This window comes from Panthera uncia (assembly GCF_023721935.1).
Source record: "Panthera uncia isolate 11264 chromosome A1 unlocalized genomic scaffold, Puncia_PCG_1.0 HiC_scaffold_17, whole genome shotgun sequence".
NCBI classification, from domain to species: domain Eukaryota; kingdom Metazoa; phylum Chordata; class Mammalia; order Carnivora; family Felidae; genus Panthera; species Panthera uncia.
This window is the reverse complement of record NW_026057577.1, coordinates 90,703,370-90,721,343: the sequence shown is the minus strand read 5'-3', so window position 1 is coordinate 90,721,343 and position 17,974 is coordinate 90,703,370. Positions and strand designations below refer to the sequence as shown.

General features: G+C 47.8%; 1 long non-coding RNA gene across 2 annotated transcripts in view; it reads left to right on the top strand.

The window, feature by feature from the left end:
- The window catches only part of LOC125934410 (uncharacterized), a 234,793-nt gene that overhangs the window by 112,341 nt on the left and 104,478 nt on the right, over positions 1-17,974 (top strand). The gene's annotated exons all lie outside the window — the stretch shown is intronic.

Below are 17,974 nucleotides of genomic sequence, written 5' to 3'. Positions count from 1 at the left end.
GTCACGCTGATGGTGTGGGTGCGGTGATTCCCCAGAGGGAAGTCTGGGGGGCTAGTACCAGAGTGAGGGCAAGGGGAAGCGAGTCAGGCAACCACAGTTGTTGACCACGTGGGGCATGTGAGGCAGAAGCTGGTCCCATCCAGGATTCTGATTTATTTCCTTGGTCCATCATCATTGCCAAGTGCTGTGGGGTTATCGATGGAGTGGTTGCTCTTCTCTCTTCTGTCCCGCAAAGATGGCAGTCTGTTTTTTTTAAAAAAATGTTTATTTATTTATTTTTGAGAGAGAGAGAGAGAGAGAGAGAGAGAGAGAGAGAGAGATAGCGAGCAGGGGAGGAGCAGAGAGAGGAAGAGAGAGAAACCCAAGCGGGCTCCGCACTGACAGCATGGAGCCCAATGTAGGGCTCAATCTCATGGAACCTGTGATATCACGACCTGAGCTGAAATCAAGAATCAGGTGGATGGCAATCTATTTTTTAAAAATACGATATTTACTATCCTTTTTCTCCAAGCTTTATTGAGATATAATTGGCATAACATAGTGTAAGTTTTAGGTGTACAATGTAATGATTTGATATACCTACATATTGTGGAATGATTACCACCATAAGGTTAGCTAACACATCCATCACCTCACATAATTACCTTTGTGTGTGTGTGTGGTAAGAACTTTCAAGATCTACTCTCTTAGCAAATAGCCACCATGCTGTACATGACATCCTCAGAACTGATCTGTCTTATAACTGGAATTTATCTTCCTTTGACCAGCATCTCCCCATTTACCCCATTCCTACCTCCTGCCCTGATAACCATCAGTCTGTTCTCTGTTTCTATGAGTTCAGGTTTTTTTTTTTAGATTCCACACACAAGTGAGGAATATAGTCCTTGTCTTTCTCCGTCTGACTTATTTCACTTAGCATAATGCCCTTGAGATTCATTCATTTTGCTTCAAATGACAAGGTTGCCTACTTTTTTTATGGCAGAATATATTCCATCACGCTCACACATGTGCTTGTGTGTGAATGCGCACGCGCACGCGCACACACACACACACACCTTTTTTTTTTTCTTAATCTGCTCATCTGTCAACAGGCACTTAGGTTGTTTTCAGATTTTGGCTATTGTGAATAATGCTGCAGTTAACATGAGGGTACAGATATCTCTTCAAGGTATTGATTTCATTTCCTTTGGATGTATACCCAGAAGTGGGATTGCTGGATCATATCCAGTAATAATTCTGTTTTTAAATTTTGGGGGATTCTTCATAACTGTTTTCTATAGTGGTTGTATCAATTTACATTCCCACCAACAGTGTACAAGGGTTCCCTTTTCTCCACATCCTCACCAATACCTGTTAACTCTCTCTCTCTCTCTTTTGATAATAGCCATTCTAACAGGTGTCAGGTGATATCTCATTGTGGTTTTGATTTGCATTTCCCTGATGGTCAGTAATGTTGAGTGCCTCTTCATATACCTGGTGGCCATTTGAATGTCTTCTTTGGAAAAATGTCTATTCCGGTCCTTTGGCTATTTTTAAACTGGATTATTAATAACTACTGAATTGTATGATTTCTTTATATACTTTGCATATTAACTCCTTGGCAGATATGTGGTTTCAAATATTTTCTCCAGTTCCATATATTGCCTTTCAGTTGTGTTGATTGTAGTCACCTCTTGATTTGGGGCAATAAGGAACCTTGTGGTCAGGATGCCAGTAATGGTGTTTTGGGGCAATGGCTGTTCTGTTTTGGGTTTTGCTGCACACAAACAACTCAAACATTTGTTTTCTTGCTCGTGAGCCTGGGGTTGCCCGAGTCTTGCTTGGGGTTGCCAGCTTGGCTCTAGGCTGCTAGTTGAGTCCCAGTCTCTTTGCACTAGGGGCTACTTGGGGCATGCCTTTCTCATGGTGGGTCACGAAAGGGTAAAGGGTTAAACCAAACTGTGCAAGTCCTTAAAGAGTTCCTCTTGTGTCACATCTACTAATATCCCTTTGGCCAAAGCAACACACATAGCCAAGCCCAGGGTCAGTGCGGTGGGGTGTGCTCTCTGTGTCCTCCTCCTCTGCACTGCCACATGGCGGGGGAAGGGGTGAAGAAATGGGAACAATTGTCCATCCTGCCATGTGCTTCCTTCAAGAGAACTCATCTGTGTCAAGCTTCCTACCCAGAATTAGCTTCATGGCCCAACCAGACCTGTCTCCAATGGTGATGGTGATAAGGGGGTGGTTTTGCAAGAGTTTGAGTTTCCTCCTTGACGAGCAACCTTCTCAAGTATTTCTCAGGTACTTCTCTACTTAGCGTGTAACAGGATGGTCTTCACTCTTACTTTCCAGAGTCCCTTGTGGGATAGGTGATCAGGGTGAGGGGTGAGTTGGGTGCAGGGCTGGGAGAGGCCTGACCAGAGGGCTGCAGAGCATGGGGCTGAAGGTGAGCTGGGAGAATGAACAGCCAGGAGGCTAGTCTGGCTAAGGCACCTGTCTGGAGGAGTAGGCAGAACGAGATCGAGTCAGGGCAATTGGGCAGAACCCACAGGGACAGGCCAAAGCAAGAGGGTGCTGGACAGATTGGGGGATGGGGGCTCAAGAAAGTTCCCAAGCACAGGAATTCTCAGCCTGGTAGGGAAAGAAGTGTTAACATTTGAGATATGACCCACTTTTTCACCGAAGGAAGAAACAGTCGCTGAGCAGTTAGTTTCCTCTCTGATTCCTGCCTTGGGCAATTTCTTTAAACTACTTAAGAATATCAATATCCATAATCATTGTAAGAAGCTCACATACCATAAAAACACTTGCAAAGAAATCTAGTGTGATAGTTCTTCTTAATTTTTAGCTCCTGGAGAAGGCTGAATGTTTTACAAGATGAATGGCTACTATTGAAATTTTCTTTCCAGAGCTCTGAGTATTTTTCTTTATAATTAACTTCAGTATTGCTGAAGTTGGTTTGTTACATTTGAGTAATGGAGGCACACAGTAGCAGCTGCAATTGCAGAAAAAAGGCACAGTTACTGTAAATGGGTATTTCTGTTGTGATGGAGCTGTTCTGCTTAGTTCTGTTACATATGGGGAGTCTGGGGGGCAGGGGGCAGAGGCAGAGCAGGTGGAGGGAAGGAGGAGAGGGCTCTTGGAGGGCAGAGAGCGAGTTTCTCCTGCAGAGAATGTGGGGCCTTCTGCACAGCTGGGCATCCACAGATGGCAGGGATCACATTTCCGGATCTGGTGTGAGTAAAGGAGGAACAGAAAGCCTCTACTTTTCTGTACAGCTGGAGGCTGATATTAGTACCAGATGGGAGAGAACTAAGTACATGCTTTCTCTCTTGAGGGTAACCCAGTATAGTAACTACCATTATTAGCCCCATTTCACAGATGAGAAAACCGGGGGTGAAGGTGGTGAAATAACCTGCTCAGGGTTATATATCCATCCAGTCAGTGGTAGAGCAGGAATCCAAACCCAGGCCCCACTAAAGCTCATGGTGATTTGTCCAGTATAAGCCTTCAGTATGGCATGGCTGTGAAAGCCACAAGTCTGGCTTAGCCAGTGTTTCTGGATGCCCAGCGTACTGACACAGGCAGAGTGGTTCCCCTGCATAGTTTAGCACCCCAAGGGCTGAGTGCTGGAGAGGGCAGCCAGATCACAAGAGGCCCAGGGATCCTCCTGTGGAGAATCTGCCGAAGGGATTGGATTTTCCACCGAAAAAGAAGAACCATAGAGTGGACGTGGTGATTATTTTTCCAACAATCACCATACCCTTCTCCAATGTGGAAAACCAGCAGTGGTGGGGGTGGGGGGAGTGGAAAGGGTGGGGGGAGCGTGAGGTGGGCGTGGTTTGGTAGATTGATCCACAATCTTTGGATGGACCCTGCTGGTCCATAGCTAAGCCAGTCAGGGAAGTCCCATCCCCCTGGCCTCTGTGATTGGTTCATAGATGGAAGATCTAAGACATTTCAGGCCAATGAGATGCAAGGAAGGGTTTGGTAGGGGCTTCGGGGAAAGTAAGTCTATGCTTGGTTGAGGAGGGTTCATGAAAGGGCCATCTCTCTGTCTATCCCTCCCTGCAACAGCGAGGGAGAAAGCAGGTAGCCTTGCTGGCTGTTGGCTGCCAGCCTGTAACCACAAGGGCATCCAGTCCTGGGAGATGGCAGAGTCCCTGGATCGATTCCCTCCCCCCTACCAAGCTCACCCCAACTCAGGGCTGCCTCTTGGCCAAGTCTATAAACTTCCTTATTGTTTAATCCTCATTGAGCTGTCTTCTTTTTCTTGACACTATAGCATTTTAGCTGATAGCCTGAGCTACAAAAGGAAGATCAGCTTTATTTCTTTGTTCCCAGGAGAGCAGATTAGAATTATGGGGATCTAGGTATCCGTCTCAGTGGAAGGAGCTGCCTTGAGAAACATCCAAGCTAAGCCTGGGGCATCTTCAGGAGATTTCTAAGGGGAAGGAGAGACATAGCTGCTGGCGTGCTCGCCGCCATCAAAGTGGGGACTCCTGCAGCACTTGAGAGTGGGAGTGGGGCTCGGAGGCAGGGGGCTGATGCTGAATGCCCCTCGCTGCTGCAGAACAACTGCTCCAGGGGAACCGAAGGCATTCGGGTAGTTTTTCCTGCACCATCTTCAAAAGAGAGCAGGATTTTAAAAATCATTTCCCCCCAAACTCCCACGTATTAAGAAGGTGAGTCAAAGCGGTACAAATGTGATGTGTATTATAGCTAGCATATCAGCTGTAGGTCAAGTTGGTGGTGCAGTGGCATTGTATTTTTTTGTTGTTTTTTGTAGGCTTTAGAGTAAAATGCGACTTTTCGTATAATTGGTTTGATCGATGAAGCAATGCCCATCATATGGGGCCGGCCATGTAAATTCTTACGGTGGCCAACTATTGTAAAGGTTTAGAGTTGTGATATCTTTGTTTTCCTGGCATGTTGAGTCATATTTATGATTTAATCATCATGAGGTCCACAGTTAGGAATGCTGCCACGGCAATATTGTTTTTGTGGGGAAGAGGGAAGCCAATCCATTTTAGTCATTGTGCTGATTTATAAACACATTGCCTGTTTCAGGTTCCTTTCACAATCCCTTCTGGATCTGTCATCTGTGGATTTATTTGAATATTTAGAAAGCATTGACGGTTTCCGGTGTGTATCCCCCACTTGCTGTGAGAAGCCAGGCTTTCTTTTATTTATCTGAAACTTGTGTTTTCTGAGATGCCAGGGTCCTCACCGTCGCCCCTTTGGATTACTCTCCTAGGGCATGACAAGCATAATGTGACAAGTGGCAGTGGCCTTTGTCATTGTCACCTAAAGCCACCTTAACATTGTTTTGCGTAAGTGGCTTATTTACTCTTGCCCTATGGGTCTCCATGCAAGTTAACGGTGTCAGTGGATTTTGCTAAATGAAGATGGAATTAGGGAGAGACCACGGAATATATTGGTGCTACTTTGGCAGCCTTTTATATGGTGAAACGAGGGAGAAGCTGGCTCCGGGCTGCCTTGCCCAGTATGTGACTTTATGCAGGAACATGAAGCGAAAGAAAGGCTATACTGCAGGCAGCGTGTTCTGGGTCGCTACTGAGTCAAGAAAGACTCAGTGTAGACAGGGGGGAATCCTTATTTGAGTTCATAGAAGCAGCCCTTTAATTCCCAGATAGAATGGGTATTCCTCAAGTATCAGGCTGCTGTGCTTGTTTTCTGACCTGGAAGATGGGCACAGGGCAGGAAGAGTCAGGCAGGTTCTCAAATGTCTGGGATAATAGACATCATTTTGTGAAATTGTCTCTGCTTCATGTAGAATAGCTTTTTGAGCTCACCCCCTCCACCCCGAATCTCTTGCTGGCTGCCCCGAAGCAAGCATGTTGCACCTCTTTCCTAGTCCAGACCTGCAGATGGATGTCTGAGGTCTCTTCTTCTTGCCCAGTGCTAGAGGGAGACCACACAATCTGCTTAAGGTTTGCCCAAGGGTCTGGGCCCAGTATGTGGCCCATCAGCCCCAACGCTCTGCGTGCCCAGCTCCACAGTGAACCACCGTTCCTGTTATACAACTTAGGGAAATGAGACTGTCAACAACTTGAAAGCCTGTCCCTGGCCAAGGCACTTGCTAGCCGAGATCTAGAGGAATTCGGGACTTCAGCAGCATACCCCAGTTCCTGCTTTTGCTCTCCAGCCAAGAGGAGCTATTCTGTGTGCATTTTTGTGCATGCTTATCTTTGTCTCTGACTTTTTGGTAGCAGTTGCTGGTCCTTATCGAGGGCTGATGTTGACCATGCATTCACTCCCTGTAAAGCTCCCAACCACCTTACAGGGTCTGTGTCATTCCTCCCATTGGATGGATGAAGGAACTCCTGGTCCCAGGAAGGAGGCACCTTTCGTGGAGCTACACTGCTTCAGGGTGGCAGAAGTGGGATTTACAATGCTCAAGTGCCACTGTCTACTGATTGGCTTATATGAAATTGGAGGAGCACTTTCAAAAAGATTGGAAGAAGTAGGAATGCATTTGCGTTAAGTACCTTGCCTATACCAGCTGTCTCGGCTTTTTGCTTCTCCAGGTTTTGATGCTTTCATCAAGGCAAGAGACATGCTTTGTTCTCTGTCCCATGAAGGCTTCCTTGGCAGAGCCGGGAGCAGTGGGCTTTGAGGACCCAGGGAAGGAGTGCATGACCCAGAGGGTTATTGACCCTTGTTTAGTGAAGAGGCTTGGGGCTGAGACTGAGGAACCAAGGGTTGTCTACATTGTCTCAGGAAGGGGTGAACTTGATTCCGTTGCTTCTTTGGGTGTGAGAAAAAACCTTGGTGGCCTTCCTTTTTTCTGCCTGCCTCTTCCCTTCTTCTTACTACCCTTGTGTATATTGCCCTGTCTCACTTGACCACAATTTCTCCCATGGTGTTAGTGATCATTTTTATTTCTCTTCTCTCTCTTTTAAAAATGTTTATTTGTGTGTGTGTGTGTGTGTGTGTGTGTGTGTGTGTGTGTGTATGTGTGTGTGTGTGAGAGAGAGAGAGAGAGAGAGAGAGAACAAGTGGGGGAGGCACAGAGAGAGAGGGAGACACAGAATCCGGAGCAGGCTCCAGGCTTTGAGCTGTCAGCACAGAGCCTGATGTGGGACTCAAACCCACGAACCATGAGATCATGACCTGAGCCAAAGTTGGACGTTCGACCAGCTGAGCCATGCAGGCACCCCTATTTCTTCTGTAAATGATCAGTTTGTGGCTCCCAGCACCAATCCTAAGCCTACATCCATGACAAAGAAAAGTCTTTCTAGTTGAAAGGCTGTATCCACTTTCTGTCTCTGGTCTCCTTTTTGGCCAGAAGATAGGCATTCTGGGGAAAAAAAATGCCCCTCCTAAGACCTTTTCCTGCCTCTCCTGCTGGCATTTCTGGGTTTTCTCTCCTCACATCTTTTTCATTAGTAACAGTTTCTCTGTTCCTTGACTCTCCAGGAATCTTGTTGTGCCAAGGAATCTTGTTGGCTACTTAACAAGATTCTGCCCATGCTTGAAAGCCTGTCTCAAATGCTGCTGCCTCCGTGAGGTGCACCCTGATTCATCCCCAACTGGATATATTCTCTCCATTCTTTATTTTTATTTTTTTTTTAATTTTTTTTTAATGTTTATTTATTTTTGAGACAGAGAGAGACAGAGCATGAACGGGGGAGGGGCAGAGAGAGAGGGAGGCACAGAATCAGAAGCAGGCTTCCAGGCTCTGAGCCATCAGCCCAGAGCCCAACGCGGGGCTCGAACTCACGGACCGTGAGATCGTGACCTGAGCTGAAGTCGGATGCTTAACCGACTGAGCCACCCAGGCGCCCCTCTCTCCATTCTTTAAATCCTCAGCATTGATACTCCATCTTTAATCACTGTTTTTTTTTTCTTTAAAACATGCCATTTCGCCATATTTCCTTTGTCGTAAAATTACTACACACACACACCATAGAGAGTGGAAGCTGCAGGAGGGCACGAAGAAGAAAATAAGAATTACCAAGATAATAAGACCTAGCATTGGGAAGTGTCATTATATAGGCGTTCTTCAAAGCTCTTGCCATGTATCCATCCAGCTCATTTCCAAAGCTGCTCCTGGAGGGTGGTATTATCAGAATCCTGATTTTACCCATGAGGAAGTGATGTTCAGGGTGGTCATGAGGGGCATCTCAGGTGTCATCTGGGGCCCCGTGTGGCCTGGAGACCTTACTGAACTCCATGGACCCAGCTTCCATGGCTGTGAGAGTTGGGGAGTCCTGGGCTGAGCCACTGGGCCCCTCTCTGCTCCTGCTCCGGACTCTGCACAGCCTTGGGCCCTGTTTGGACGTCCAGTTGGATACCAGCTGTCAGGAGTTTGTAACGTTGAGACGCCACCTCTGTGTTTTACTTTCTTCCTCCTTCTCCCTGTATGACTTCTCTTTGGGTCAGACAGAGGCCACCACACATGAAGAGAAGCTGGTTTTAATTGTGGGAATAAAAAGCACGAGAAGTAATACCCACAGCAAACATTTATGGAGTGCTTACCACGCGCCAAACCCTGTTCTGGGAGCTGCATGTGTGTGAACTCCTTTCCTCCTCACACAACAGCTGTGTGATGGATGAAAGGACTTCAGCACAGAGAGGTTAAGAAACTAGACCAAGTTGCATAGCTAGAACACCGTGAGATTCAAGTGCAAGAGGATTTAACTACTTGCTCTCTGGCTTGAATCATGTCCAGTGGTGAGACAAGCAAAACAGGCCTCTGTGAGTCAAAGGTGGGGGCCTACAGGAGGAGGCACAATTTCTTCTGCAACCTGAGGATTAGAATGAGGGTCAGGAAACTGCCTCATGGGCCTCTCCCCAACCCAGACCACAGCGGGGGGGGGGGGTCCCCAGACTGGAGGGAGGACTGGGAAAAGGTGGGTGTGGGGCTGAGCACAAATGAGGGGGCCTGACTGAGGTCCAGGCAGGGAGGAAAGGTCAGCAGTGAGAAACTGTCAGGGGGCAAACTGGGAGCTGACCCGGGAGATGCCCAAAGGAGAGTCCCAGCAGCAATTTGCCTAGTCATTCCAGCTTATGGCCTTCTGGACACCTGTATACCTGTGGATCATCCATCAGAACAACAGTTACTGAGCCTGGAGACTTTGTCAGGTCTCATCCAAACAGCCCTATGTGGACACCCCCATTCCTTCAAGGATCATCACACCTGTAGCCCTTGGAAATAGACAGCAGGGGGTCTTGACTCTCAGAGGGATGGTGGCTGTGCTCTTGAACTTGGGTAGGAACAGCACTGAAACCCATTACGTCTTCTGGCATTCGAGGAACAGATTGAACATCATTACCTTTCAGGTCATGAGAGGTTAGAAGGGGACAGTCATGTGGATGAACGCTTTCTTGGAGAAAGCAGAGTATAGCCTGGTTCTAGAATAACGGAGACAAATTCACCTGGAGGAGGAGGAGGGAGGAAGGAGCACATAACCGTACAGAGGAGAGGGGCCAAGAGAGGGGAGCGGCTCGGCGGCCAGGGATATAGACTGAGAGGACCCTCCAGAAACCAGGTTGGGGTAGTTGTCAGGTGCCATCTGGGAAGGAGGACGTGATGAGGTCAGGGAGAAGTGTGGCTGTGGGACTCAGACGGACCTGGGCTTGAATTCTAGCTCTGCTCCTTCCTCCTCATGGAGTTTCTGGCAAGTCCCATGTCTTACCCTCACCCCGGCCTCGGTTTCTTCATTTATAAAATGGAAACTGTAACACCTGCCTAAGGAAGCGTCAAGCAGGACTTGTGAGATCGTAAACAGACAGTGCCTAACCCAGTGCCTGGCACTACACAGGACTTGCTTAGCAAACGGTATTCCTTACTCTTGTCCAGCTGGGCGGTCTCCACCCACTGCTGCTTCGTTTTATATGTCTTCATGCAGGGTCCCCAAGTAGCGGGGAAAACATATTTTAGCCTCCACATCTGAAAGAAGGTGGGCAGATCTTAGTGGTGGATGTTCGGCTAGAGGAAGATTATACAGTGGGCATAAAGGAAATGTTGGGATCCATTCCCACGTCTTATTTGCTTTTGGTTTGCTTTTCATGGGAAGCTGTGTTCACTTGAGTCGTTTTCCTGGCAAACATCAGAAACATATGTCTGGTTCCTTCGTACGCAGCAGGGACATTTCTGGCTTCCGTCCCTGTGTAGACCTGGGTTCAGGAGAGCTGTTTTGCTTGGAGTGGGGGTGGGATTTGCCCTCATCCACCCCACCGCCCTTGGCTCTGCCCATTTCTGGGAACCGGAAGCTGATGGAGTCAGGCTGTTGCATCCCTGCCCTCGGCCCTTCTTGGTGACCACCGCCCCACCTCCGAGGGTCCTGAGGAAGAGCCGGCCACCCTGAACGGGAGGCAGCTGCCGAGCAGCTCCCAGGTTAAGGTGGAATTTTCCAGGTGAAATCATTACTGGCCTGGTTGCTTTAACTAATGAGCTTTTAAACCCGAGGAATACATATTCAGATGAGTCCAGTACTCAGTTAGTGACAGCACCAAGCCAAGTCAGAATTAGATAGGGGGGCACCTGGGTGGCTCAGTTGGTTGAGCGTCCGACTTTGGCTCAGGTCATGATCTCACAGTTTGTGAGTTCGAGCCCTGCGTCAGGCTCTGTGCTGGCAGCTCGGAGCCTGGAGCCTGCTTTGGATTCTGTCTCCTTCTCTCTCTGTCCCTCCCCACTTGTGCTCTGTCTTTCTGTCTCTCAAAAATGAATAAGTGTAAAAAAAAAAAAAAGATTTAGATAGGAAATTAGAAGTCATTTGCCCAAGCCCCTACTTGTCTCCCTCAACAGAGGCATCAACAAACCACCCCCCCCCCCAACACCCTCATCTTCTAGGAAGCATCGTCCCCTGTCTGTGTTTTCTTCAAAGTAAACCAAGAAAGTTCCACCTGCATTTGCTTCTGCAGACAGCACCGAACAGTTTAAAAAGACAAAGTCAACTTCTGGTTGTCCTGCTCCCGCTCCCCTGCCCCATCCCTCATTTTTCTGGCTGTGTTCACACCGGATGAATGTGTCCCATGGCACACGGCCCGGTGCCAGGCATGTAGTAGGCATCCATAGGTGCTGAGTCCTGACCGTGGAGGCCAGAGGTCATTTTGAACATCTCGTTTTTATCTTTCCTTCTCTTCTTTCGATGAGCCTTCATGCTCCATAGCCCCTTCCCTGGTCCTCCCCGTCGGAGGCATCGACGTTAAAGACCAGCGGACTGGATCTCTAAACCTCACTCGTCCATGTGTCACTTCCACGGTTATTTGTAATATTTAAGGACCAATGGACATTATCAAAGAGATTTTTTTTTTGAAGTTTTGTAAAGAGTGAATTCCTTTTTTTAAAAAACTTTTTTTTTAGCTTTAATTCCAGTGTAATTAACATACAGGGTTTATGTTAGTTTTTCAGGCGTTCCATATGGTGACTCAACAATTGTATACATTACTCAGTGCTCATCATGGTGTTACTCTTAATCCCCTTCGCCTATTTCACCATCACCCCCCACAGATTCTTTAACTCCTTTTTTAAGTTTTATTTTGTGTTTTTTTAAACTGTATTTATTTATTTTGAAAGAAGGAGAGAGAGAGAGAGAGAGAGAGAGAGAGAGAGAACGAGAACGAACAGGGGAGGGGAAGAGAGAAGAGACAGAGGATCTGAAGTGGACTCTGCCCTGAGAGCACAGAGCCCAATGCGAGGCCCAAACTCATGAACCGTGAGATCCTGACCTGAGCCGAAGCCGGATGCTTAACTGACTGAGCCACCCAGGCGCCCCTTAAAATTAACTTTAAAAAAAAAAAAACCTTAATGTCACTTTAAAGGTAAACTTCAAGGGCTTGATGAGCTAGTTACATTTTTATAAACAGAAAAATAAATCTGTATCAATTTAATTGAAATTTAAATTGAATGTTAATTTAAGTGAACTAAAAGGAGGGTTCATTTGCATTCCACCTGTGGAATCTGTCTCACATTTGGTAGATACCATTGTAAGTGAATCTCCTAATGGTGCAGGTGAGGGAACTGAGGCCTGGTGGAAAGAAGTTACCTGCTCAAGGCCACACAGCTAGCCGGTGGCTGAGCTTGGACTTGAACCAGTTCGTCTGAATTATTTATGCATCTTGGCTCCATCTCTATCCATCTGATTCATGTGGTCCCATGAAAATGTTTGGAGTGTAAGCAGAGCTCCAGGTGTTGTGGCAGGTGCAAAGAATAGAATGGAGTGCCTGTTCTGGTAGGCTCAAGATTTGGTGGGGAGACAGTGTTCCAACAAGCCATCTCAGTGCCGAGTTACGTGACAAGAGCTGTGGTAGAGACAGGCATAAAGGATCACGGGAGAGGGGAGCTCAGGGGCTGGGGTTGTGCATCCGGATTCTCATGCTACCCTTATCCAGGGCTGAGGAGGTACTAACCCCCCTGCACTAAATAACTCTCAGCCACCCAGTTTCCTGCCCCACAGTCCTTCATGTGGCACAGTGTGCCAGCTAAGAGAGCACCACCGCAAGGGTCCCCCGGACCTGAGTTTAAATTGGTTGTGCAGATCATTAGCTCTGTGACACAGGCATGTTGTTACCTCTCAGCCTCGAGCTTCCTTCTGTAAGATGATGTTGACATGACCTTCATGTATGTAATGGATGTAGGAAGGAAATGAAGTCATGCACATAAAGCACTGAACATTGCCTGGCCTATCATAGATACTCAAGAAGTGAGAGCTCTTATGTATTGTTCTAGCCAGATTGTTGCTATACATGCCTGCCATATCCCTTCCTCACGCCAAATCATGGGCAACTTTTCCCTCTCCCCACCAATCTATTTGACGGTGCAGAACCCTGACGTGAGGGTCTTTAAAAGTCTTTCATGTGGTCTAAGGTCCTCCGGTCAGAGTTCTGTGCATGTCCTTTGTCAAAGCACCCACGTCTGTTGCACAAGCGGATGAGAAGTCGACCCTTCAACACAACTTGGGAAGTGACTCCCATTAACAAAAGTCAGCATAAAAACATGGTGGCCCCATGGTCTTGGGGCCTGGCAGTTGGAAGTTGGGTTGAGTCTGTCTGACTTCATTTCTGGAGGCAAATGTAGCTCCAGCATTACCCAAGTTGGGCAGTGAGGAAATTCTCATGTTCCCAACACTTTCAACAATGTCCCATTATGCTTGGTGACTCACAAATGGGCCCTTGTCCATGGAACAGCATGTGTCTCTCTGTAGTGAGTACAGTGCCTTGCTGTATTTTTGAACGAATTTCATAGGCTTGTCTCCACCACGGATGTTACTTGCCTTCTTTTCTGATGGTTGCTGGAAGCTTGTTGTATCAGAGAAAGCCAGAAAAGGAAAGTGCTATGATTCTTTCCACTGGGCAACTGAGCATGTTCAAGGTAGTGCTGGTGGGTGGGTGGAGGTGAGGGGCAAAGTTGGGTTCAAGATGAATTAAAAGTGAGGCCTTGAATATCTGCAAAAAGGCACTTACCTTAGGTGGCAGGTCAAAGAAACCTCTCAGGTCACCTGTAATTGTTGTCGTTAATGCTGAAGGCTTTCTTTCCTTTGACAGGCAAAGGAAGAGACAGCAGAATATTGAAACAGCTCCCTGGACATGCCAGGGTCTAGGAGGCACTGCAGACTGTGTGCAGAGGCAGCTGATTCACCTCTTGTGTTGTTAGGATGGTGAACTTGGACAGTTTCATAGGCAACGGAGAACCCCAGGACACAGACGTGATTTCTGACATTCCAGAGGGAGGGAAGAATGGCTGGCATCTGCACAGTTCCAAGGACACCCTGCCCTGTTGCTCTTTCCGACTTCCTGGCGCACACTCCATGGCTGAGCTTAACTTCAGCCACTTTTAAGGGCTGCATGAAGCAGGTGGGCCCAGGGCGAGCCTTGCCTAGACTGGCTCAGACCTCTGCACCCTCGCAAGCACTGAATGCCTGCACCCCCCAGTTCCCTGGTGAAGTCCTGGTCAACTGCCAGCAGCCAGTGGAGACTACAGTTTCTCCAGCAGGCCTTCCTGACCTCCCATCCCTTGGGTAGCTGCCTCCGGTCCCCTCACGGGTTTACCCCCTCTGTTGTGGTACTAACACTGAGAGTTGAAGCTCCTTGGCAGGGTCTTTGCTGACTGCTCTGTCTCCTCAACTAGACACCAGGTTCTCTGAGAGCAGGGACTTTGGCTGTCTTGCTCACTCTCATATCCTCCTCACACAGGACCTTTCTGGCAGGCAGAAGGCACTCAGTAAATGTTTGCTCAAGTGCCGGATGAAGACGTGAGTGAATGAATGAATGAATGGGTGGCATCCACAGGTCATATTCTGTGTATGATGAGGCATGTAGAGTTTCTAGGAGACCTGAAACTCCTACAGTGAGCCGTTCTAGTATTTTACTATGTTGTCTCTAGAAGGCTCCCTTTAAAAATTACATCGAACACCTGTTCTTATTCATCAGTACCTTAGCATGAATGAGTTTGCAGGATTATAAGGTACCTGAGGAAATAGACTGGGCTTGGTACTATTCTGGGGTGAAAGGGTATAAGTGTGTGAGGCAATGAGTGAATAAGAAAGATCTGGAGTGAGGCTGTAAGGGTACTATTCAAGCAGGTCCCTGAACTGAGGGGCTCTTTATGGGCATGACACCTAGGAGAGCGTCCTTGAGAGGGACAGGCACTGGGAAGGAGAAGACAAGAGGTCAGATGTTCCTATTAGCCCAAGGCCAAGACTGGGGGTACCTGATACCCAGGGTGGGGCAGGGGACTGTGTCCCGGGTGAGTTCCTGGTCCTTGTTTCTGGCTTCTTCCACAGGGTAATTCCCTAACCCACCCACTTCCATTCATTTGTTCATTCATTCATTGACCTAAACCACACTGACTGCTTATAATGCTCCAGGTCCTGTTCCAGGTGTCAGGGTACAGTGAAAGACAGAAGGGACGTGTTTCCTGCCCTCATGGAGCTTCTGGTCTAGTTGAGAGAGTCAGATACTAAACAAACGAGTCTACTTTGATACCAGATAACCATAAGTGTCCTGAAGAGAAATGGAGTAGGGAAGGCCGGCGGGGAGCTATGGGGTGTTGTCTTAGATGAAGTGATCATTGTGGCTGCGTTCAGGAGGGGACACCAGGGCAGAGGATAAAGGAAGACATGCTGCCATGTGGGCTGGTCATTGGTGGGAGACAAAGAGACCGAATGCATTTCCAGCTCCCTTGCCTTTGGCAAGCACGTAGGACCCGGCCAAAGATGTTCTCTTTGGAAATAATTCTTTCATCTGAGCTGAACAGGGGCCTTTGACAGGTGCATGTGCTGGGCGTCCTTGGCTTTGAGTTGGCTCCAACACTTCCTCCCGCCGAGTGTCAGGTTCCTCCTCTGTGAAGTAGGGACAGCTTAGATCCCCTTCACAGAGCTCTCTTGAAGGTAAAGTGAGCTGACGTGTGAGGACAACACTCGGTGACTGTAAGGGACCATGCTGAAGAGTGTAGCCTATATAGCCCCCACTTGTCAACCTTCAGGTTGTGGAAGTTCCACAGCAGTTTGTGGCCTGCTGACTCTGGGGAACTCTAGGACACCGTCCCTCCTGCCCTTGAGCCCCACCCCTGACCTCTGTCCCCAGACTCCTATTAGAATTAGGTTCTGACAGTTTAGAGGTTAAATTTAATAGCTTTGTGACCTTGGGTAAGTTACTGTCCATATGCTGTTTCCATATTTGTGAAACAGAATCATTGCAGTGCTATTTCATGGGGTGTGAGGAGAATGAAACAGATTATGCCAAGAGACCTGAAGCAGTGCCTAGCACATGGCCCTAAGTAAGCGTCTGCCATTCTTCTTTTTTTTTTTTTAACTTATTTATTTTGAGAGAGAGAGAGAGAGAGAGAGAGAGCGCACACAGCATGAGCAGGGGAGGGGCAGAAAGAGGAGAGAGACAGAATCCCAAGCAGGCTCTGCACAGTCAGCACAAAGCCCATTGTGGGGCTTGAACCCATGAACCGCGAGGTCATGACCTGGGTCCAAATCAAGAGTTGGATGCTTACCTGACTGAGCCACCCAGGTGCCATTCTTACCATTAACTTCTCTTCCTCCCCCACTGCCCTGTGCCTTCCTGCGGAGGAGAGGCCCGTTCCATTCATCTCTTGGTTCCCAGTGGCTTTGTCAGGCTTGGCATAGGGTAGGCCCTCAATAAACGTTGGCTGGGTGCATGGATGGATGGATAGATGGGTAAATGGGTGGGTGAGCTTCTTTTTATTTCTCCTGAGCTTTATGATCAAGGCCATGAAGGTGACGAAAGAAAACGTGGAGAGTGCTGAGGGTACAGTTTGGAGAAGGGTCAGAGCAGGATGCCAGCTTCCCATTAAAGCCCCTGTTCCTGCAGAAATGCCCGAGGATTGAAGGGAGAGGGGACCTGGCTCATCTTTTCTGGTTCCACAGCTGACTGGATGTGGGCCCTATGCCAAGCATGTTACCACACTGTCCCTCTCTTACTCCTCACAGCCATTCTAGGAGGCAAAAGTATTATTGCTTCCATTTTACAGATGAGAAAGCTGAAGCTTGGAGAAGGTGAGGTGGCTTTCTTGAGGTCACACCCAGGCTGCTAATTCCAGAACGTTCTCCCTCAACCCTATGTTCCACTGTTGGGTCTGTCCCTCAGCCACATTATTAACAGTTTTGCTACGTGGCCCCGAGCCAAGGACTTACTCTTTGGAAATCCTTTTTCATCTGAGGTGAATGGGGACATTTGGCGGGTGAATGTGCCAACTTTGAGTGCTACGCATTCTCAAGTTAGAGTTGTTGACACCACCCTCTTCCTGGGAAAATTCTAGGATCTCGTCAGAGCAGTTTGGCTGAATTTCATTACATTCACAGGTTATGACAAAGCCGGTATCTGGTCATCTACATCCAGAATTCAGATTGAGGAAAAAGGGTCTTAGGGTGGAGAAGACAGAGTTTACTGAGTGCTTACAATATGCGAGCATATCATATACTCTCAGTAGTCTTCACTAAAAAGGGCTCCTCCTGAGATTTGAACCCAGGTCTCAGGCTTCCAAACCCTGCCCCTTTTACTGGGAATGGGATGAGGTTGGGGTTCCCCAGGGCTCATAACTATCTGTGTGCACAGCGTACCGTAAGAAGTCTAAATATACCTACGTTGATAATCGCTGTGTTTCCCAGTCATTTGACAGCTAACTGATTTGCTCAATCTCAGCGAATGCTGGGTTTGCCTCCACCCACCTCCACCTTTCAGGGAAATGTCACCGCCCAAAAGAAATCCTAGCGGTATATACCCAAAAGAATTGAAAGCAAGGGCTCCACGAGCTATCTGTCCACCCATGATCATGCAGCATTATTCACAATAGTCAAAGGTGGGAGTGACACAAGGGTCCAGCGATGGACGAACGATCAGCAAAATGTGGTACACGCATAAGAGTGGAACGTTACTCATCCTTAACAAGAGAAGACATTGTGACACATGCTATGACACGGGTGGATCTGGAGGATAGTACACTAAGTGAAATCAGCCAGACACAAAAGGACAAATACCGTATGATTCTACTCAGGTGAAGTACGTAGCGCAGTCAAGTTCATGGAGACAGAAAGTAGAATGATGGTTGGCAGGGCCTGACAGGAGGAAGTGGGGAGCTGCTGGTTAGTGGGTATAGTTTCAGTTTTTCGAGATGAAGAGTTCGGAGATGGATGGTGGTGGTGGTTGCGCAATGGTGTGCTTGAGGTCGCCGAAGCGTTCACTTAAAAATGGTTACGATGGTAAATTTCGCGTCGTGTGTGTTTTATAGTAATAACACAAAAAGAACTCCCAGGTGTGTAGGAGTAGTTTCGTATTTTTCTGGTGGGAAGGATCTAAATTTCGCTTCAAGGAACTTCCCTTTTTCTGATCCTTACCCGTTAAATGGGTGGGAAGTAGGGGTAAGGTGTGATTCTGTAGGGTTTCTCCAAGTAAGGCACATACTTCAGTAACTCCTGGATTCAGGGACAAGTTTCTTATGGGTGGAGAACCAACCCCCCTTCCTTCCTTCCTTCCTTCCTTCCTTCCTTCCTTCCTT